The sequence below is a fragment of the Uloborus diversus genome, chromosome 3 (assembly GCF_026930045.1).
Source record: "Uloborus diversus isolate 005 chromosome 3, Udiv.v.3.1, whole genome shotgun sequence".
In the NCBI taxonomy this organism is placed as follows: domain Eukaryota; kingdom Metazoa; phylum Arthropoda; class Arachnida; order Araneae; family Uloboridae; genus Uloborus; species Uloborus diversus.
This window is the reverse complement of record NC_072733.1, coordinates 95,011,759-95,036,245: the sequence shown is the minus strand read 5'-3', so window position 1 is coordinate 95,036,245 and position 24,487 is coordinate 95,011,759. Positions and strand designations below refer to the sequence as shown.

Below are 24,487 nucleotides of genomic sequence, written 5' to 3'. Positions count from 1 at the left end.
ATCTGGTAGTAAGTCATCTTCTCCTTCTAACTTTAAGTATCCAGTTTCCATTGGTGTATAAGTTGGTTTTGAGTCACTTAAGTTAAATTTCTCAATTATTTCTTCTATTTTGTTCATTTGGCTTAGACAATAGCTTCCATCTTCTTTCTTTTCAACATTTATTCCTAGATAGTAATTTGCTTCTCCTAGGTCTTTTACTTCGAAATGTTTTCTCAGCATGTTAATTATCCAATTCATGTTTTCTTCCCTTTCTTTCTTTCCGGCAATTAGGATATCATCTACATAAAGTATTATGTACAACTGTTTGTTTTTGTGAATAAATAAGCAGGGATCGCATTTACTTTGCTCAAAAGAGTATTTCAGTAATACTTCTGCAATCTTTTCGTTCCATGCTTTTGCAGCTTGCTTTAATCCATATATGGCTTTCTTTAGTTTACACAATTTATCCTTTTGTTTCGGATCTACATATCCTTCTGGTTGTTTCATGTAAATGTCTTCTTTTAAGTCTCCATATAGAAATGCTGTTTTGATATCAATATGCTTTATCTTCAGACCTTTGTATGCTGCTAATGAGAAAAATGCTCTAATTGTTGTATATTTTACAACTGGTGCGAATGTCCGTTCAAAATCTTCACCAAATTTTTGGCTATATCCTAATGCAACTAACCTAGATTTCCATCGTTCTATTTCGCCCTTGGAGTTTAATTTTGTTTTGAAAGTCCATTTACATCCAATTGCTCTCTTCCCAACTGGCAAATCGACTAACTCCCATGTGTTGTTTTCATACAAAGATTTCATTTCTTCTTTTGTGGCTTGGATCCATTTTTCTCTTTGCTTTTCTGGCAAGTCTTGAACTTCTTTCCAACTCTTTGGTGTATAATTGATATCAGTATTGGAGTAATAGCATAATCTTTCTGGTGGTATGCCTTTTGTGCTTCTTTCGGATCTTCGTAGAGGTGTCATTGAAGAGTCTTCTTCAATGATTTCATCTTCCACATCAGTTTCTGTATTTTCTTCTTCCAGATCATTTTCTGTACTCTCTTCTTTCCTTGCAGAAATAACTGGTGTTTCCACCTCATCTCGATTATCTTCAACAAATCTGACAGTTCTTGATATTATTACCTTCTGGTCAGAAGTTAATATTCTGTATCCTTTGCTTCGATTATCATATCCAATGAAAATTCCTTCTACAGATGTTTTATCTAATTTTCTTCGTTTAGATTTGTTGACATAAGCATAGGCTTTTGATCCAAATGTTCTTATGTTTGATAGATCGGGTTTTCTTCCGGTCCATAGCTCGTACGGTGTCTTTTTGTTAGCTTTGGTTGGCAACCTGTTTTGTAGGTAGTTGGCTGTTAAGACTGCTTCACCCCAAAAACGATTTGGTAATTTGGCTTCTGAAAGAAGACATCTTGTCATTTCTGTCAAAGATCTGTTCTTCCTTTCACTTACCCCATTTGATTGATGACAGTACGGTACCGTTAATTGGTGTTCTATTCCCTGTTCTTTAAGAAATTCTTCACATTCTTTTCCTGTGTACTCTCCGCCGTTGTCCGTTCTTAAAATCTTCATTGTTTTTCCAAATTTATTCTTTGTTACTGCAATGTATTCCTTCAGTTTAGATAAGACTTCACTCTTTCTTGTAAGAAGGTAAATCATTGTAATTAGAAAAAAACTTTCTTAAAGGAGAATCTATTCGTTGTCAGTAGCGAATTTACCATGTCACAATTAAGAGAGGCCCCAAAGGAGATTCATACAAACATATGATAAATGTTTTACATAATTCTGTGATCGACAAAGGAGCCCTCAAAAAATACATTCCGATGTGTCTCCAAACCTGTAAATTAACTACTGCATTCCGCTTACAAACGAAGTACTTTTTCTAAGTATGATGAAAAGAGAATGTGGACTATTGAACAAACTGATACATTCCGCTTACCAAGCTTGCTCTTTTTGAGGCTCATTTCTGATACCTAGAAGCAATCTGATAGGTAATTTGCACATTTTCTGAACAAACTTCTGAATATTGTTTGAAAAAGACACTAAAAATAAGAATTTTGCAGAGCAAAAAAAAAAAAAATTAAAGACTTCAACATGAAAATAGATACTTTAAAGACTACTTCCTAGGCCTGAGTAAGCAATTATTTGAAGAGCTTTTTTTTTCTTTCAATGTTGGCATGTTTAAATTTCCTAACTCTTGTATTCAATCTTTTTTATTACATTTTTTATTTTAAGTCAAAAACAAATGATAAATAAAACAAAAACTGAATCCTTTCCAATTTTGTAATTTCCATGCAAAATATGCAAATTACTAATACTATATATTAATCATTAAAACAAGAAAAGTTAAAAAAAAAAAGAAAAACAAATTTTAAAAGAACAAAACATCAAATTATGCTTTAAAAACTATATCAATACCAGTTTGTAATCAATGAATCTTCGATAATTCGTTTTTAATAATAGAACAAATTGTAGTTCGCTCATTAGATCAGCAAAAACATCGACATCCCAAACATTTGAAACATGTTGAAATACCTTAACTGTTTAAGATTCATAAAAAATCTTCTGCATGTTTTTTTTAAATACATAAGAGGAACACATATTTTGTTGATTGCTATGGACAAAAAACTAAAACAAAGATAAAAAATGAATAAACTATTGAAATAAAGAATGAGATAAACATACTTAACTCAGCTAGCTATACAGGATGTCTCAACTGTTTCGGTACTCTAAAGAGGGGTCAGATGCATCATGGTGACTCGAAATCATATAGAAATGAGTCATTCCATGTCAGTTAAAGCATTCCCTAGTAGCACAAAAAACCGAACGACGTAGAAAAACTTTCAAAAACAATATAGAACTATATTTTCCCCGACGTCGAACTACTTAAAAACTTGCCACTTCCGTTACGTTCACGAATATCGGCCATGAACATTCAGGAATAACGGTCCAGAATATTCAGAAATAACGGTTCTAAAACCGATCGACGTAGAAAAATTTTCAAAAACTACATAGAACTATATTTTAACCGACGTCGAACTACGTAAAAACTTGCCACTTCCGTTACGTTCACGAATATCGGCCCTGAACATACAGGAATAACGGTCCTGAATATTCAGAAATAACAGTTCTAAAAACCGATCGACGTAGAAAAAGTTTCAAAAACTACATAGAACTATATTTTCACCGACGTCGAACTACGTAAAAACTTGCCACTTCCGTTACGTTCACGAATATCGGCCCTGAACATTCAGTAGTAACGGTTCTATATCGTCGCCCTAATTGATGACGATATGAGGATTGCTATGAGGCGACAATATGTCATTTTTTCCTTTTTTTAGATACAATAATTTATAAATAAAGAGTTTTTACACTTCTTTCAAAACATATTCATCATAATTGCGGTTGATGTTATTAAGTAAGAAGGTTTTGTACTATTGCTCGGCACAAGCATGCAATTTCATACATCAGATGCATTTGTGTTCAAGATACATGAAGCTTAAGCATTTTCCCGATTTCATTCATGTGAAACAGTGCTTTCTATTTACGTACTTAAAGTACAATGAAATATTAAGAAAAAGCCCTTTAAAAAAAGGAGAAAATAAACTTTTTAACCCAATATTGAAAGAAAATTGGCCTTTTACTAAAATTCTTAAATGAAAAAAAAATTATGTAAATAATTAAAATTTAATAAATAATAATAAATAAAATAGGATTAAATAAGACGGTTAAAATCTTTCACGTTTTGTAAATATGATGGCTTTTTGCATTTTGCAGCACAAATTTCAGAAATAATTTCTGCCCAACATATTTTTTTGTCAGAAAATAAAAAAATAGTAAAAATAAAGCTTTCTTACAGTAAAAAAAGTCAACCTCAAATTCCAATAAATACAAAATAATCATTAAATATATTTTACTAATTATACATAAATCACCATAATATACCTATAAATGACATCTTCAATAAAACAATAACCACATCAGTAAAAACAGTAGAAATAACAGAAAAATAAGAGTATACTTAAGTTTTTCTAAGCATGAGCCTACAACCTTAAAACTGAAATTGTACTTTTTCAGCAATGCCTTTTAGTAGTAATTTTTAAAAGCATTAACAGAGGAATGCAGGTTAAGGCTCTTAGATTTTCTTTCATGCAAGGCATGAAATTACTTAGTAGTTTCTCAGCTTTTGGGGATCAAGTTGTTATTCAAGAGTCAAAGACTACTCGTAACAAAATACAATATCTTGCCTAAATAAAGAGTAGAAGCAAAACTATTTCTTAAAATATTTATTAAAAACAAATTAAACAGAACTGGTTAACATAGTATATACAGGAAACACTGCATCAGCTGTAAATATATGAAGTCAATTAAACACACTCAGGTAAATACCAGAGCAACAAAATCTAATCATCCATTCACCATAGAGCATTGGGATTGTTCGCAGCACTCAATCCTTTCCACACATGAACACTTCAGAATACTTAACCAAATCTTGTTTTCACGTATTGAAATAGCATAGGGAGCACAAGCTGAAAAACATATAAGAATTAAAAACATTAAACATTTTTTTACTGTACAAAATAATAAACCATCAATTTTTGACTGTATACCGAGTAAGAACAATCTGTTTTTAGATAGTCACAGGGGAGAATTGAATTAGTCATGTTGATTGTACCAGTAATGTAATGTTAAAATTGCAAAAAATGCACTTTACTTTGAAATAGTATGAATGGCTCAGCCAAGGGGTTTTGGAGTCAAACCTCCCGAATAGAACTCGCAATTTCAACACATATTGCAGGGTTTAGTTTTTACCACGACATGGGGAAAACTAGGTTTTTTGCAGGTAGAAACTGTGGTGAAAAACCTAGAAAATATTGTCAGCCTGCTTAATCAGGCAACGGTTGAATGAATACCCTGTTTATATGAATAAAACCTCTAAACCTCTTGGTACCGAATATTTCTCCACAGAAGCAATGTTAAAGATCCCCACTTAATCGAATAATTTCCCCCAATAATCAAATAATATTCATCAGCTTTTGTTAATATTTTTGTTGAGAAAAATTTTGAATCGACTAGATATAAGCTAAGAACAGCTATTGATGTAAAAATGTAAAACAATATTTTTCGCTATCAACAGGAGAGGAAGCATTCATTTTCCATCAAAACAACTTTTCTGATCCATCTAATTTCTTTTGTCGTTGCTATTACAAAAAAAAAGCGCAGCTGAAAAATTTGATAACAAAAAGAAATATACACATTTCAGACAGTAATAAATTGATAAATACAGTACGCTCTTAATGTCACGAAATCGAAGGAACAGTAAATATATATAGGTAGTTTTCGACATAACAAGGTCATAACCATAATAAAATAATATTATTCTAAAAATCAGTCACGATCACTAAAAATAAGTGGAAATATGTATTGAAAAAAAAGTCTTAAAAGAATAACAATTGAAATTTTTTAAATGAGTCAAAATTAGAGAAAAAAGAATGCTCTAGTGAAGTAGCAAAACGTAATAATTATCACGACTAAACTTGGCAAAGATTTCGATTACCAAATTGCAGAATGGTTTCAAATGAGATTCGAGCGCCCCAATACAAAAGAAGTTGCACAAAAGATTGCACCATTTCTTGTGTCTCTAAAGGGGGTTCCCGTTCATCTCCCCTTTTTATGGAGGTGAAAATCGAGTCAAAAGGTTCAACCGAATGGTGTGAAAAGTTTTAAGTACGTTTTTTAGGCTTCTCAACAGGCTTGGCAAGGTTTTGGACAACAGTAAAAACCCTGGTTTTTACCATCCTGTCCAAAACTATATTTATAGAAAAATTGTAGTTTGTGACAAAACATCAAAAACAAAATAAAATGTATCAAAGTAATGTTTTATATTGAACATTAATTCAATGTGAACATTCAACTTATTTATGCAGCTGATTTTAATCTAGTTACATAGAAATTGAATTCTTGATCAAAATTTTAATTTGTATGCATTCGTTTATTTTTTTTGATAAAGTAATCAAATTTCCCTAGTTGATACATGTGCAAAAGAAAGTGGGGTTGGCAAGGTTTATAATGCCCTGTTCAAAACCCTAGTGTCCAAAATTATTTTCTGAGAAACTATATTTTGTGAGAAAATATGACAGAATAAAATGTGTCAAAATTGTTTTTTTTTTCGACTATTTAATATATTTATTCAACGTGAACATTTAAGTATAAATATATATGTATTTATACAGCTGATTTTAATCTAATTACGTAGAAATTCAATTCTTCATTAAAAATTTCAATTTGTATGCATGTTTTTTTCCTAGCCATAAACCAAATTTTTTGACATTTAGGCATGTGTACAAAAGAAAATGTTCAAAATATTAGTGCAATAATCGACTTAAATGCAAAAAAAATTTTGTAGTTACAGGATGTATTATACATCAAAAGTATGAACTAAAAAAAGAATATTCACAAGTTTTGAAATGTAAATGTTTAATCATTAATTTATTAATCTTTAATCCATGATTTAAAAAAAAAACAGAAAAAATTAAGCTTTTTTGGCACCTAAATATGTCACATTTAATAACATTCCTTTGAGTTACAAATGGAACTAAATTTAGTTGTCTTCATAGCATTGTTAATTTCCTTTTATAATTCTACCAACTGTTACATAAGGAAATTTTTATGTAATAGAGTTATTGGCAATTTTTTAAAAGTATTTTTAAAAACAAAGATTTGAGAAAAATATTATCAAATACTCATTAATTAACCTCATTAATATCTAGATTTATGCATAACAAATATTGCAGTAAATACAAATTGATTAAATTAGACCCAACTTTGGCTTTTGCATACTTTTGGACAGCTTAAAACAATTTCTGACAGTTCTGGACGGTATAAAGCACCGGTTCTGTCCTAAACCAGTTTTGGACAGTCCAAAACTCAACTCTGTTTCTCAGGACTTACATTTTCTGATGCTGCCGTACTCTAGAATGAAAACAACAGTAGATAGGCTTCACGGAATCATTCCTCCTCCCCCCCCCAAAAAAAAATAATGAAGGGTGTGATAAATTTTTGGAAACATTTCTCTAGTTGCTTCGAGACAAAAAACTGTGGTTTCCTGGAAAAATTATAAATGGGTTTGAAAAATATTCAACATTACAAGGTTTTGATTAAAAAGTCTTCGACATAATAAAAAATAACCTCAGGTAAATACGCAAAATCGAGGGGGAAAATTATTTTGTCACATCAAGGTCTTTGAGATATCGAAGATCAAGACATCGAGAGTATACTGTATTGAGTGGAAAACAAAGCGGACAAGGAGGTAAAAAAGGGAGTTCAGAAAAGTGATCCCAAAGACCTCAAGCAAGGAATCCAATATCACAGAATTTTTCAAAATATGGTGTACTGAAAAAAGATGCCAAAACATAAATTTCATATTTCTCAAGTTGTTACCTTTTAATAATTTTAATACGTACTTATAATATATTTTTCTAATTATGAAACTATTTTGTTGCTTACTTAGCTTATTTCAAAAGCTTTTCACCAAATGACATTATTTCCTATATATAGTTATTGATTAATTATTATTACATTGTCAATTTAGAAAGGTAAGGAAATTTTCCCTACTTAATGGAAAATATTTCTTGGAACCGACAATATTTGATTAAGCAAGAGCCGACAGTACTATTAACCCCATTTCATTTTCTTGAAGGCAGTGACTTATTATTCTTACTAAGCAGGGTTGGCTTTCTGCTGCCAGAAACGGGTTATAACCGGTAAAAACCAAAAATTTCTGTTTAATAGTTCAAGTAATTACTTAATCATCATATTTGTTTAAGTAAACTAAAAAATGCAACCCTTAAGTAAACTAAAACTTGCCAGCCCTGCCCCTTATATTTATATTTCTACATTACAAAGATTGAAGTAAATATGAACTGATTAGATTACACTCTGTTTGCGTAAACATACTTTAGGACAGTTTAAGACACTTTTGGATGGTAAAAACCACCTGCCTTGTCCTAAACCAGTTTTGGACAGTCCAAAACCCAAACCTAGTTTGGTCCCTTGCAATTGCTACATGTTAAATCCTCTACTTGGTATCATTCAGCTGCTTCAAAGTTCCCTTCATTTAAAGAAAAAAATTTGCATTTATAAGTTGCGAGGGAGGGGGTCACACTAATAGCCACACCTTTTTCCTCAAAAAATCATGCACTGAAGTTTCCACTAAATTTATTTTGTTGAATTACTAGTTACAGTATATGTAAAAACGACATAACGTGCATAAAGTATTAAAAAAGAGTTTAAATTCTTTCTTTTTTACTCTACTTTTTAATTACTCTTTAACACTTTATTTGTATTTTATACACGTTCTGTCGTTTTCACTCATTAAGTTTTTCGACAGCTCTTTTACAACTAGTTACAGTAATCTTTGCCTTATGGGTCAGTATGGGACATAATGATTTTGTTAAAAAAAACCGATTGATAACAATAACATAAATCAACTCTGGTTTTTCTTTTAACTCGAAATTTTGTGGAAAAAAAGGTCTTATTTTATACACTGTTTCGCTGTTCCAAATCCAATCTGAAATCCCTTTAGCCTAAAAGACTTCGCTAAAAATGACTAGAAAGCAAGAGGTGTTTTAACTTTTTTTTCTTTTTTTTTTTTTTTTGCTTTCAGTTGAATTGATTGAGCGTAAAAGTGATGAAAGCGCTGCTTCTATCACGGCTATAAAAATCTTTAAAATTTTACATGCCTTGCCAGGCATGTTTGTCTAAAAAATACACGCCCGGTTTTCCTTATTGTATATCAATAAAAGCATTTGAATTTGTCGTACAGCATTAATCAGACGAATTATTTTTATATAAATTAATTTAAAAAAAATGGTTTCAATAAATAGTACATAGTACATAGTAAATAGTACAATATAGCCGTCGTTAAATTTAACAAAATTTAAATTATATAAAGGAAAGGATCACTTCCACGCAAACCAGAAACAGCAGACTTAAAATTAATTTTGAGCTCCAAGTAAGGATACGGTAATTTTTCAATCAAATACGAAATAATCAAGTTAAGGAAAAAATATGTGATCAAAAATTACATGCCAGGCCAGGCATGTAAGAAGAGTAAAAGATTTATGCCCCATCGGAATTTTTACATGCCTTGTGCATGTCGGGCAATATAATTTGAGCCCTGGTTCCTACATAAGAAATATTATGAAATGTCTAACTTTAGGGTATACATTTTGTTTAAACCTGTTTTTGCGAGACAAAATTTTTTGAAGGGCCGCAAAGCAGACCAAATTTTTTTTTTGAATCAACCACTGAAAAAGCGAATCAGGAAATTATAAATTTATCAATTTATGCCAGATATTATTTTGAAATGAAATTAATTTAAAAGAAACCTAACAAATGTTTCGAAAAGGTACTATCATATCAAATGACTTAAGACAACCTCAAGTGCGCATATCTCTACAAATTGCTGGAATTGTGTCATTGTCTACTCTTTGGTACATTCCTCCTTTCCTTAGACTAAATAGGGAGTAGAGAGGTACCGAGTACTCTGTAACTACTCGGCACTCAGCCAAATTTTGCTCGGATACTCAGCTAATACTGAGTAGTTGTAAAAAAAATCGAATATTGGTTCAAGATAGAGTTGACAATTAATAAAAAAAAGTGCAAACAGATAATATAGTGCAATCATTTACAATTCAAATTTACAACTCAAATTTAAATTTTGAGAATAATGAGGTTTGTTATGCTTCAATGAAATAAATCTTTATTTTAATGTCACCAAAGTTAATAAAACTTATTTATTAAAAATGAGACACAAAAAAGGCAAGTATAGAAAATAAGAAAATACTTTTGGCTTAAAAATAAAAGCAAATAAATCATTTTTTTAAGCAAATAAAACATTAAAAGCAGAAATGTGCAGGAACACTGTAGACGTGTGTTTTGGCATTACAAGGAATGCCTTTTTAATCCACAAAATGCGAGTTTATGTGTTAAAAATATCCGACAAAAGTCGGATATTTTTGTAGGATGTCTTTACATTCATTAGCTCACACTTTATGCACTGAAAAAGACGTTCCTTGCAACACAGAAGCACGGGTCCGCAGGATTTCTGCACATTTGTACTTTTAACACTTTATTTGCTTTAAAAAATTATTTACGTTTGGCAACTAGAACTATTATAGGTTGATATAATTTGTTTTAATTCCAACTTGATTAATCATACCTTTTATCTATTTGCTTTCTTCTAATTTTAAAAATAACATTTTTGTAAAATTTTTGACACAAGCAAAAGTTTTTAAATGACGCATAATTAAATTTCAGATGAAGTTTTGTTTTAAAAACTGTTATGTGGACATGGAGGTCTATACTACAGTTCCAATGAGTTCAAAATTCATCATGTGTTTGTCTGTGGTTCTTCTTAAAGTATATTTGATACTCAGCCAAGTAGTGACAGGTTGAGTACTCGGCACAAGTGCTACTCGGTACGTCTCTAATAGGGAGAATTCTCAGAAATACAAACACTGGCGCACTTAAATACAAGACGATTCTTTTAAGTAGTTCATTGATAGTTAAGAATCGAATTCGAAAACTGATAACATTAAAAAATGTCATGATAACAAAAAGAGATTTTAACATGCAAATGAATAGAGAAAATTGGGACTGAGGGATTTTGATACTAGCAATAAAGGATTGATAACATTGACCCCAATCATATAAGGCAGAGACTACTGTACATTGTCTATAATATGAGTTCTTACCATTTTTGTCCGGGTCTGCAGCAACATTATTGCTTGTTGAGTATATCCCAAAACTAACTTTCCTGCAGATTTTCCAAGCACTAACTAAGTAACAAATCTGTAATAGATAAAGAAAAATGTATGCAAACAACAGAACTATCCATAAACTAAACACACACACACACAAAGGGGGGTAGGTACTTTACATAAATGAGACAAACATCAAAGTTAGAAATCAGCAAAAAATCCTACTGGTCCTTCGGTCTAGTCAACAGCAACATTATTGGTCCGCTTTAAATTTAACCAATAAATATGTCTGTACGTAAAATTATTTATGCTTTATGATTGCATTTATTAAGTAATCTTTACTAATAATGAAGCTGAAAGTCTGTATCTGAATCTCTGTCTATTACGCGCATAGCGCCTAGACCGTTTGGCCAATTTCCATGAAATTCGGCGAACACCTCAAAGTGATTTTTTCAAAATTCGATTTTGTTCTTTTTCTATTCCAATTTTAAGAACATTTTACCAAGCAAATTATAATAACGTGGACAAACAAATGCCAACAATGTGTGCCAAGTGTCAAGCAATTAACGAGGAATTAATCATCCATCATTTGAAATATACAGGCGAACCAAATGACCTTTTAATTTTCTACGACTGGCATAGCCATCCGGGTACCACTAGTTTTAAATATAACTTTCTTTATTTTTAGCTAATTGATTTAACATTAAATAAAGCACTATATTCAAAATTTGTTTGGCAATAAACATTTAATTTTTAAACAGTCAAGTTTAAACAGTCGGAAAACCAATTTCATTAATCAACCCTTAAAATGGGCTACCAAAAATTTGATAATTTAATTTTGCTATTTTTACTTAGTTTCAAATGCTGAATAAAATGTGGATGATTCATATAAATTATGTACAGCGGTTTGAAAAAAAAAAGTCAATGAATGGTTTAGCTAATAATTAGTTCAGGCATCAACCAGGCTTATGCTTTTGAATTTTTTTTAGCAAAGTGTGAGCATAAATTGCCAAGGGACCACCGATTTTTTTTTTTTTTTTTTTTTTTTTTTTTTTGTCCCTTTTTGAAGTCTGAGGCAGGTTTCACTGGTCCGGGACCAGTGAACCAGCCGTAATTTTGAACGCTGAACAATATGCACTATTATCAACAAAATGAACTAATTTTACACAAAATAAGTGAAACTAGAAAATTATGAAAACATTTTTTAATGTTCATAACCTAAAAGACCTTGCACTGAAATACAAAAGCAAAATTTTGAGCAGCAAAGGTAAACACACTTTCAATCTTTTATTTATTTATTTATTTTTTTCAATAATAGTGAAATCCTTTTCCTCATTTAGTAAGAAAATTATTTCATCCACCCCATATCAATATAAAATGCATTGGATTAAGATGAAACTGAGAAACTAATCTCTAATCCTAAGTAGAAAGGAGAGTCTGCAAAACTTATTTGCATCTTAAAACGCTAATCAAGAAAATGCATTTGAACAAAGTACTTCAAAAATACTTACAGGACCAAAATAGTTTGAACATAAAACCATCTTAGATGCATAGGAAATAATATTATTTGTACATTATTTGCTAACAAATCTTATGCAAACATTACCAAATAAATATAATTATCTCAACCGTCAACAATAAAACAAAAAACAAATATCAAAGCAAGTGTACTAAATTAAAATTTGAAGGGGTAAGAAAAGAACTGAAATTATTGGGGGGGGGGGGGGGGAATGCTACCTCAATTTTTAAAAGCTGGAAAATAAAAATAACATGGAATAAGATCAACTAAAGAAAAACACACAATTCCAAATACTCAACTCACAATAGGAAGAAATAGCTTTGTAAATAATACAAAATCAGCCAAAAACTACAGAATCATAACATTTTATATTTTGTAACTTTGCTTGTAATGTTACTTACTTAAATTGTAGTTCATTATGATGTTTCAATATGCTGAATCCAATTTATCAATGGCGATGTTTCTTTCCCAAAGTTGCCATGCCGTGATGCCGTTTGCCGCCATACAAATACAAAATGGAAGTAGCGACAAGTCATCATGATCACGTGACATCCGGTTCCGGAATTGGTCTTGTTATACACAAGTTATACAGATTCACGTCGAAATTGTCAAAAAACGTTTTTCGATGTTTGCAATTTTTTCTATTTACTACTGATTTCTATACAAATAAGAATATAGCTATATTTTCGTATAATAAAATGACACATTCATGAAAATAAGCAGTAAAAACTTCGAGGTATTTCTTTTAAAGATTGTTTCGATATCTGCAGCTTCAGAGTTTTTTTTTTTCTTTTAATAATCTGCCAATGAAAATATACCAAAGAAAAAGTATATTTATTTTCCTCATTTGATTTAAAACAGCTTAAATATGAAATTTTAAAAAATGTCGAGAAAAAAAAACATATTTTGGCACAGATATATGTTTAGAAAACCATATGGGGATTTTTTTATAGATTGACGTCGAAGTATGTCGGTATCACAATATTTTCTTTCGACATTAAACGACAGTAGTAGACCCATCGCTTCGTGCGGCAGAAGGAGGAAAACAACTCAACAGCCACTCGAGGAGACAGAAGGAGGAAAACAACTCAACAGTCCTGAAGGGAGCGTGGTCGTCCGCCATCTTGGATTTTTCTCGTAGTCTTTTACGAGGGTATTTTTCGGATGACGTCACTGAAATCTTGTGGTCTTTTACGAGGGTATTTTTAAGATCACGTCATACAATTTCTTGTAATCTTGCACGGGGGTATGATGACGTCATCTATAACGTCACGCTTTTGGAAGGACGGACCATCCGCCATCTTGTATTACGTCACAGAACATGTTCATTCGTGAATGAGCTTGATTTAATTAATTTTATTTTATTGAAATTATTCCGAATTATTTACGAGGGTCGTATTCTAAAATGCGCTCCCTGGGATTTGAACCCGGGACCTCTCGCTCCGAACGAAGATGCGCTAACCACTAGACCGGACTAAGCAGCTAGTGGGAAAGGATAATAAAGCTTTAAATGGATAACTTTCAGCAGTGGCGCCATCTGTCGAAGGCTGAGAGCAATAAAGAAATGTCAAGAATATTGCTTGCTAGAAAAAATAGTGGCGCCGTCTATGGGATTCTTTTGGAAGCAATGGAAAAATAATTTAATTAAAAAAGGTTGAACGATAGTGGCGTCATCTATCAGGAACCAAGGCCGTCTCTGAACGGATAGTTAGAATTTTATTCAGTGCTGATGGCGCCATCTAGTGATGCTTAAAATGTTTAATTGTGAATTATGTTTTTTTTTTTTTTTTAAATAATTTTTGGAAGGAATAATGCTTAACTGTGAATTAAAATGTTATTAAGTAGATTTAAACTCGTGACATAAAGATTCTTCAGTCGGCGGTATGGTCAACGCATTAGTCCGCTCGGCTGAAGAATCTTACAAAGAAGTAGCAATTTAATGTTCACATACTCACACAAGGGATAATTTTACAATTAAATGATGAAAGACGAGAGTAGATGAATCAGACAAAAAAACCTTACTCTCTTTCAACCATATTTTTTTTATTTTCCCACCTATTCCTCCCATGCTACGTCTTCAAATGCCACGATTAATTAATTTTAAAGCTTACAATCAATTTACCCTTTAGTATTAATTAAGACTAATCATTAAAGAATTTTCAATATATATTTGAAACTATCACTATTATTTTACGCAGTAACAAAGTTTATTTTTACTCCAGTTAGGATTTGTCAAATTATATAGTTTTCACAAGTTAGATTTAATCCGCCGATTTTGTCAATTCAAAGTAATTAATTCTGTTTAGTATTTTTCATCTATATTTTACTTATTCATTTTTTTAATCAATATTTTACTTATTCATTTTATCACGCCCTTTTTTATTTTCGCGCATTTATTAAACTTAAATTGCTAATTCACATTAATGTATATGAAATAGATTTTTTTTCTTTGCGCAAGAGACTTTACCATTTTACTTTACCATCTACAAACACAAGTAACCGAATTTCATCGAATTAAAAAAAAAAAAAAAATCATATTACAATTATTCTTCAAAGTAATACCGTTTTACAATTAACTTAGAATTTATTAAAACATATGCATTCTCACTCTAGTTAGAATTTATTTTAAAATACATCATTCAAGTTTTAAATTTAATAAAAGTAATTCACCGATTTAATAATTAACTTAGTCAATTCATCGCATTTAATACAGATTACTTTTTTTTTTTCATATTCAGTGTAATAACTCACTTAACTGAATCATTTTTTTCTCATACTTTTCACTATTTTCTCATACGTTTCACCATTTTCGTACATTTATTAAACTTGTAAAATACTTTACACACACTACAATATTAGAAAATCTTATTTTATTTCAATACGAGAAACATTTTTCCGAATTCTACTTTACAATCTACTAACACAATTTACCGAATTTCACTTAGAAAATCTCATTATTAATATTTTATAACTTGTATTTTTACTTCATTTATTTTAATTGTTTTTCTCACACTATCAAAAATTTTTCAATAATGTTAGGATTTATTAAAACAGCCAAAGTTACTTTCATCATTTTCAATGTATCGTTTTATTTAACTTAACCATTTTTCTCATACGTTTTAATATTTTCATACAATTCTTAGACTTGTAAAATAAATTACGCTTTAATATATTAAAAAATAGATCAGCATCGTGCTTTTTGAAGACAGGAGACATTACCATTTTACTTTTCCATCTACCAAGTCAAAACACAATTTGCCGAATTTTCCTTAAAAAATCTTATTATTAATGTTTTCGAACTTGTATTTTTCACTGTAACAAAGTTTTTCACTATAAGTTAGAATTTTGTTAAAATAGTAACCATTCAAGAGTTAGGTTTAATTCATTTTAATTAACTCATACATTTTAATTAACTCATATCATTTTTTTTTACACATTCACAATTATTTTATTTAACCTAATCATTTTCTTACCCATTTTATTATTTCCACGCATTTATTAAACTTGTAAACTAATTCACATTAGTACATTCGACATAGTTAATTTTCTTAACGCAAGGGCTTTACAATCTACAAACACAATTTTCCGAATTTTACTTAGAAAATCTTATTACTAACTTGTATTTTTTTTCACAGTAGCAAAGTTTTCCCCCTCTAATTAGTATTTATTGAAATAGCAACTGTTCAAGAGTTAGGTTTAATTCGATTTAATTCATATTAATTAATGCATATTATTTCCTTCATATTCACAATTATTTTATTTAGCTTAATCATTTTAATCATTTTCTTGCCCATTTTATTATTTTCACTCATTTATTAAACTTGTAAACTAATTCACATTAAACATATTCGCCATAGTTATTTTTCTTAGCGCAGGAGACTTTACAATCTACAAACACAATTTACAGAATTTCACTTAGGAAATCTCATTACTAATGTTTTAAAACTTGTATTTTTACTTTATTTATTTATTTTTTCACATCACCAAAGTTTTTTCAATAATGTTAGATTAGGGAAATTGCAGCTTTTCAAGACTTTGATTCAATTCTTTTCAGCCAAATTTACTTTCTCCGTTTTCAATATAATTCTTTCATCATTTTCAATGTATCATTTTATTTACACAATTTGACGATTTTAACTTAAAAAATCTTATTATTAATATTTTCGAACTTGTATTTTTCACAGTAGCAAAGTTTTTTTCACTCTAGTTAGGATTTTTTATAACTATTCAAAAGTTAGGTTTAATTCGATTTAATTAACTCATATTATTACTTTTTTCATATTCACAATTATTTTATTTAACTTAATCATATTCTCACCCATTTTATTATTTTCATACAATTACTGAACTCATAAAATTCATTTCGCTTTAATATATTCAAAAATACTTCATCACAGTTCTTTTTTAACACACATATCATTTTCCAGAACACAATTTATCGAGTTTCACTTAGAAAATCGTATTATTAATACTTTCAATCTTGTATTTTTTACTTTATTCATTTATTTATTATTCCTTCACACTAGCAAAGTTTTTTCAATCAAGTTTGGCTAGAGAAATTGCAGCTTTTCAAGAGTTTTACTCAATTCGATTTAATTCATTGAATTGACACAGATATTTTTTTTCTTATTCGCAATTATTATTTTTCACATAATCGTTTTCTTATTCGTTTTACTACTTTCACGCATTTATTGAACTTACAATGTAATTTACACACTGTTATATTCAAAATACTTCATTATTATTATTATTACCAATATTATTTTACCATCTACAGACACCATTAACACAGTTTTACTACAATATTCAAAAATCTAAGTAAACCTAATGTTTTTCTGAACTCACATTTTTACTTTGTGTATTTTCCACACTACCAAGATTATTCTTTTCAATTATTCGAATCAATTTAACTCATTTAACTAACGCAGATTTTCAAAGCAACTACAGAGATAATTTACGACTTTCAAATCAGAACGAATACTCAGAAACGATATTTTTACGAAACTTAAGTGAGTAATTTCAAATGCTTCCAAAGCGTTTTTAGAATATACTTAAACATAGAAAGTCCTGGCGAAAAGATATTAAAGTTTGTTCAACACAATTTTCAACTTATTACAATTATTATTTCCATAATCACTTTTAAGATTTTTTCAATTGAACATTGAAAATATTTGACACAAGTTTAACTTAAAGGACTTAAGCATAAAAATTCAAAAAATTAGGAATATAAACTTAAATCTTCAAGACTTGAATATTTACGATTAAGCGAAACTCAAACACAAAAATTTAGAAACAGAAACATACAATCTTTATAACTTGAACATTGGGAAAGAAGGAAAAAAAACCTTAAACATAATCCTAAAAAATTTTCTTCAAATACAATTAACTAATTTAAAGTAAAAATCTTTGAAACTTACCCCAAGTTTGCTGAAATGATGTCTTTTTTATAAAAGTACTGAAAGAAGTTACAAACTGTAAGTCGTTATCAAATACACTACATCAAAATATTGTAACCTCAATTCAGCCCTTATTTCAATCAAACCAACAGTCATAACTGAAATAATTTTTCCCGCATGTGACACCGATTCACGCCAGAGTTGTATTAAAATATTTTTATTATTATTTTCTTTTCAAATTTTTAATGCAGAATGAAATCTCATACAACCGACAGACACGAAAAACCAAACTGATCTGATTTTTACGAAACCTCGCATACAAACTTCCCCTAGTCATGTGGTTTCATAGTTAGTCAAGTCATCGACGAGGAATGAATCCGTCTGATTTTCCTATCACGTGTGATAAAGCAAGCCCTTTACGATATTCACAGCTCCATTACGTTATGCGAAATGTACATGCTAAACCACAATTATTCAAATAATTTTTTCCCGAACTTAACTGTTTTCAAAAGTATATTTATCCCATTCGTTTGACATAACTCGCACATAGTCAGAGACTTGATTTTTTTCAGTTCATAGTCATTCTGCAGGTGTATTTTTACATTTTCATTGCTTATGCATTGCAATTATTTATTTTTCGATACATAATTGTTATCGCATTTCCAACTATTTCAACGATATCCGATCGAATAATAGGACTTTGATTATATTTAACAATGTTTATTTTCAATACTTTGAAATTTTCAAAAGTATTTTCTTCACGCTTCAACGAACGAAATATTCAAATTATGAATTTTTCTTTTCACTTATCAGTTGTTCTATTATAATTTTTTCTAAATATATTTGTACCGGCTAACAATCAAAATATTTTTACCCAAACTTAACAGTTTTCGATAGTTGGTTTATCCCATTCGTTTCTCTCACACAGACTTGATTTTTCCAATTCATAGTCATTCAACGAGAGTATTTTTAATATTTTCAACGCTTTTATGAGTTACATTTAATTATTTTTCCAAAAACACAACGATTTTTGCATTTCCAATTATTTCAATGATTTTCCATCGAATGATAGGACTTTGATCGTATTTAACAGTGTTTATTTTCAATACTTTGAAATTTTGAAGAGTATTTGTTCGTTTCAGCGAACGAAATCTTCATGCAAAGTAATGAATTCTTCAAGTTTTTATAACTTCTGTCCCTCTATAACAGCTTGAAATTGTTAACGTATGCATACTACGGTATCATTATATACTCAAAATCATAAAAAAAGTTACAAACTTATGCATACCGTAGTATGCATACGTTAACAATTTCAAGCTGTTATAGAGGGACAGAAGTTATAAAAACTTGAAGAATTCATTACTTTGCATGAATATTTCGTTCGCTGAAACGAACAAATACTCTTCAAAATTTCAAAGTATTGAAAATAAACACTGTTAAATACGATCAAAGTCCTATCATTCGATGGAAAATCATTGAAATAATTGGAAATGCAAAAATCGTTGTGTTTTTGGAAAAATAATTAAATGTAACTCATAAAAGCGTTGAAAATATTAAAAATACTCTCGTTGAATGACTATGAATTGGAAAAATCAAGTCTGTGTGAGAGAAACGAATGGGATAAACCAACTATCGAAAACTGTTAAGTTCGGGTAAAAATATTTTGATTGTTAGCCGGTACAAATATATTTAGAAAAAATTATAATAGAACAACTGATAAGTGAAAAGAAAAATTCATAATTTGAATATTTCGTTCGTTGAAGCGTGAAGAAAATACTTTTGAAAATTTCAAAGTATTGAAAATAAACATTGTTAAATATAATCAAAGTCCTATTATTCGATCGGATATCGTTGAAATAGTTGGAAATGCGATAACAATTATGTATCGAAAAATAAATAATTGCAATGCATAAGCAATGAAAATGTAAAAATACACCTGCAGAATGACTATGAACTGAAAAAAATCAAGTCTCTGACTATGTGCGAGTTATGTCAAACGAATGGGATAAATATACTTTTGAAAACAGTTAAGTTCGGGAAAAAATTATTTGAATAATTGTGGTTTAGCATGTACATTTCGCATAACGTAATGGAGCTGTGAATATCGTAAAGGGCTTGCTTTATCACACGTGATAGGAAAATCAGACGGATTCATTCCTCGTCGATGACTTGACTAACTATGAAACCACATGACTAGGGGAAGTTTGTATGCGAGGTTTCGTAAAAATCAGATCAGTTTGGTTTTTCGTGTCTGTCGGTTGTATGAGATTTCATTCTGCATTAAAAATTTGAAAAGAAAATAATAATAAAAATATTTTAATACAACTCTGGCGTGAATCGGTGTCACATGCGGGAAAAATTATTTCAGTTATGACTGTTGGTTTGATTGAAATAAGGGCTGAATTGAGGTTACAATATTTTGATGTAGTGTATTTGATAACGACTTACAGTTTGTAACTTCTTTCAGTACTTTTATAAAAAAGACATCATTTCAGCAAACTTGGGGTAAGTTTCAAAGATTTTTACTTTAAATTAGTTAATTGTATTTGAAGAAAATTTTTTAGGATTATGTTTAAGGTTTTTTTTCCTTCTTTCCCAATGTTCAAGTTATAAAGATTGTATGTTTCTGTTTCTAAATTTTTGTGTTTGAGTTTCGCTTAATCGTAAATATTCAAGTCTTGAAGATTTAAGTTTATATTCCTAATTTTTTGAATTTTTATGCTTAAGTCCTTTAAGTTAAACTTGTGTCAAATATTTTCAATGTTCAATTGAAAAAATCTTAAAAGTGATTATGGAAATAATAATTGTAATAAGTTGAAAATTGTGTTGAACAAACTTTAATATCTTTTCGCCAGGACTTTCTATGTTTAAGTATATTCTAAAAACGCTTTGGAAGCATTTGAAATTACTCACTTAAGTTTCGTAAAAATATCGTTTCTGAGTATTCGTTCTGATTTGAAAGTCGTAAATTATCTCTGTAGTTGCTTTGAAAATCTGCGTTAGTTAAATGAGTTAAATTGATTCGAATAATTGAAAAGAATAATCTTGGTAGTGTGGAAAATACACAAAGTAAAAATGTGAGTTCAGAAAAACATTAGGTTTACTTAGATTTTTGAATATTGTAGTAAAACTGTGTTAATGGTGTCTGTAGATGGTAAAATAATATTGGTAATAATAATAATAATGAAGTATTTTGAATATAACAGTGTGTAAATTACATTGTAAGTTCAATAAATGCGTGAAAGTAGTAAAACGAATAAGAAAACGATTATGTGAAAAATAATAATTGCGAATAAGAAAAAAAATATCTGTGTCAATTCAATGAATTAAATCGAATTGAGTAAAACTCTTGAAAAGCTGCAATTTCTCTAGCCAAACTTGATTGAAAAAACTTTGCTAGTGTGAAGGAATAATAAATAAATGAATAAAGTAAAAAATACAAGATTGAAAGTATTAATAATACGATTTTCTAAGTGAAACTCGATAAATTGTGTTCTGGAAAATGATATGTGTGTTAAAAAAGAACTGTGATGAAGTATTTTTGAATATATTAAAGCGAAATGAATTTTATGAGTTCAGTAATTGTATGAAAATAATAAAATGGGTGAGAATATGATTAAGTTAAATAAAATAATTGTGAATATGAAAAAAGTAATAATATGAGTTAATTAAATCGAATTAAACCTAACTTTTGAATAGTTATAAAAAATCCTAACTAGAGTGAAAAAAACTTTGCTACTGTGAAAAATACAAGTTCGAAAATATTAATAATAAGATTTTTTAAGTTAAAATCGTCAAATTGTGTAAATAAAATGATACATTGAAAATGATGAAAGAATTATATTGAAAACGGAGAAAGTAAATTTGGCTGAAAAGAATTGAATCAAAGTCTTGAAAAGCTGCAATTTCCCTAATCTAACATTATTGAAAAAACTTTGGTGATGTGAAAAAATAAATAAATAAAGTAAAAATACAAGTTTTAAAACATTAGTAATGAGATTTCCTAAGTGAAATTCTGTAAATTGTGTTTGTAGATTGTAAAGTCTCCTGCGCTAAGAAAAATAACTATGGCGAATATGTTTAATGTGAATTAGTTTACAAGTTTAATAAATGAGTGAAAATAATAAAATGGGCAAGAAAATGATTAAAATGATTAAGCTAAATAAAATAATTGTGAATATGAAGGAAATAATATGCATTAATTAATATGAATTAAATCGAATTAAACCTAACTCTTGAACAGTTGCTATTTCAATAAATACTAATTAGAGGGGGAAAACTTTGCTACTGTGAAAAAAAATACAAGTTAGTAATAAGATTTTCTAAGTAAAATTCGGAAAATTGTGTTTGTAGATTGTAAAGCCCTTGCGTTAAGAAAATTAACTATGTCGAATGTACTAATGTGAATTAGTTTACAAGTTTAATAAATGCGTGGAAATAATAAAATGGGTAAGAAAATGATTAGGTTAAATAAAATAATTGTGAATGTGTAAAAAAAAATGATATGAGTTAATTAAAATGTATGAGTTAATTAAAATGAATTAAACCTAACTCTTGAATGGTTACTATTTTAACAAAATTCTAACTTATAGTGAAAAACTTTGTTACTGTGAAAAATACAAGTTCGAAAACATTAATAATAAGATTTTTTAAGGAAAATTCGGCAAATTGGGTTTTGACTTGGTAGATGGAAAAGTAAAATGGTAATGTCTCCTGTCTTCAAAAAGCACGATGCTGATCTATTTTTTAATATATTAAAGCGTAATTTATTTTACAAGTCTAAGAATTGTATGAAAATATTAAAACGTATGAGAAAAATGGTTAAGTTAAATAAAACGATACATTGAAAATGATGAAAGTAACTTTGGCTGTTTTAATAAATCCTAACATTATTGAAAAATTTTTGATAGTGTGAGAAAAACAATTAAAATAAATGAAGTAAAAATACAAGTTATAAAATATTAATAATGAGATTTTCTAAGTGAAATTCGGTAAATTGTGTTAGTAGATTGTAAAGTAGAATTCGGAAAAATGTTTCTCGTATTGAAATAAAATAAGATTTTCTAATATTGTAGTGTGTGTAAAGTATTTTACAAGTTTAATAAATGTACGAAAATGGTGAAACGTATGAGAAAATAGTGAAAAGTATGAGAAAAAAATGATTCAGTTAAGTGAGTTATTACACTGAATATGAAAAAAAAAAAGTAATCTGTATTAAATGCGATGAATTGACTAAGTTAATTATTAAATCGGTGAATTACTTTTATTAAATTTAAAACTTGAATGATGTATTTTAAAATAAATTCTAACTAGAGTGAGAATGCATATGTTTTAATAAATTCTAAGTTAATTGTAAAACGGTATTACTTTGAAGAATAATTGTAATATGATTTTTTTTTTTTTTAATTCGATGAAATTCGGTTACTTGTGTTTGTAGATGGTAAAGTAAAATGGTAAAGTCTCTTGCGCAAAGAAAAAAAATCTATTTCATATACATTAATGTGAATTAGCAATTTAAGTTTAATAAATGCGCGAAAATAAAAAAGGGCGTGATAAAATGAATAAGTAAAATATTGATTAAAAAAATGAATAAGTAAAATATAGATGAAAAATACTAAACAGAATTAATTACTTTGAATTGACAAAATCGGCGGATTAAATCTAACTTGTGAAAACTATATAATTTGACAAATCCTAACTGGAGTAAAAATAAACTTTGTTACTGCGTAAAATAATAGTGATAGTTTCAAATATATATTGAAAATTCTTTAATGATTAGTCTTAATTAATACTAAAGGGTAAATTGATTGTAAGCTTTAAAATTAATTAATCGTGGCATTTGAAGACGTAGCATGGGAGGAATAGGTGGGAAAATAAAAAAAAATATGGTTGAAAGAGAGTAAGGTTTTTTTGTCTGATTTATCTACTCTCGTCTTTCATCATTTAATTGTAAAATTATCCCTTGTGTGAGTATGTGAACATTAAATTGCTACTTCTTTGTAAGATTCTTCAGCCGAGCGGACTAATTCGTTGACCATACCGCCGACTGAAGAATCTTTATGTCACGAGTTTAAATCTACTTAATAACATTTTAATTCACAGTTAAGCATTATTCCTTCCAAAAATTATTTAAAAAAAAAACATAATTCACAATTAAACATTTTAAGCATCACTAGATGGCGCCATCAGCACTGAATAAAATTCTAACTATCCGTTCAGAGACGGCCTTGGTTCCTGATAGATGACGCCACTATCGTTCAACCTTTTTTAATTAAATTATTTTTCCATTGCTTCCAAAAGAATCCCATAGACGGCGCCACTATTTTTTCTAGCAAGCAATATTCTTGACATTTCTTTATTGCTCTCAGCCTTCGACAGATGGCGCCACTGCTGAAAGTTATCCATTTAAAGCTTTATTATCCTTTCCTACTAACTGCTTAGTCCGGTCTAGTGGTTAGCGCATCTTCGTTCGGAGCGAGAGGTCCCGGGTTCAAATCCCAGGGAGCGCATTTTAGAATACGACCCTCGTAAATAATTCGGAATAATTTCAATAAAATAAAATTAATTAAATCAAGCTCATTCACGAATGAACATGTTCTGTGACGTAATACAAGATGGCGGATGGTCCGTCCTTCCAAAAGCGTGACGTTATAGATGACGTCATCATACCCCCGTGCAAGATTACAAGAAATTGTATGACGTGATCTTAAAAATACCCTCGTAAAAGACCACAAGATTTCAGTGACGTCATCCGAAAAATACCCTCGTAAAAGACTACGAGAAAAATCCAAGATGGCGGACGACCACGC

The 24,487-nt window shown here is 29.4% G+C and overlaps 1 long non-coding RNA gene across 1 annotated transcript; it reads right to left on the bottom strand.

Moving 5' to 3' along the window:
- Positions 1–4,318: 4,318 nt before the first annotated feature.
- On the bottom strand, positions 4,319–12,793 carry LOC129219271 (uncharacterized). Its single transcript, XR_008580393.1, has 3 exons — positions 12,684–12,793; positions 10,758–10,854; positions 4,319–4,529 (listed from the first exon to the last, which is right to left on the bottom strand). It is a non-coding gene; the product is annotated as an uncharacterized LOC129219271 (long non-coding RNA).
- Positions 12,794–24,487: the final 11,694 nt, after the last annotated feature.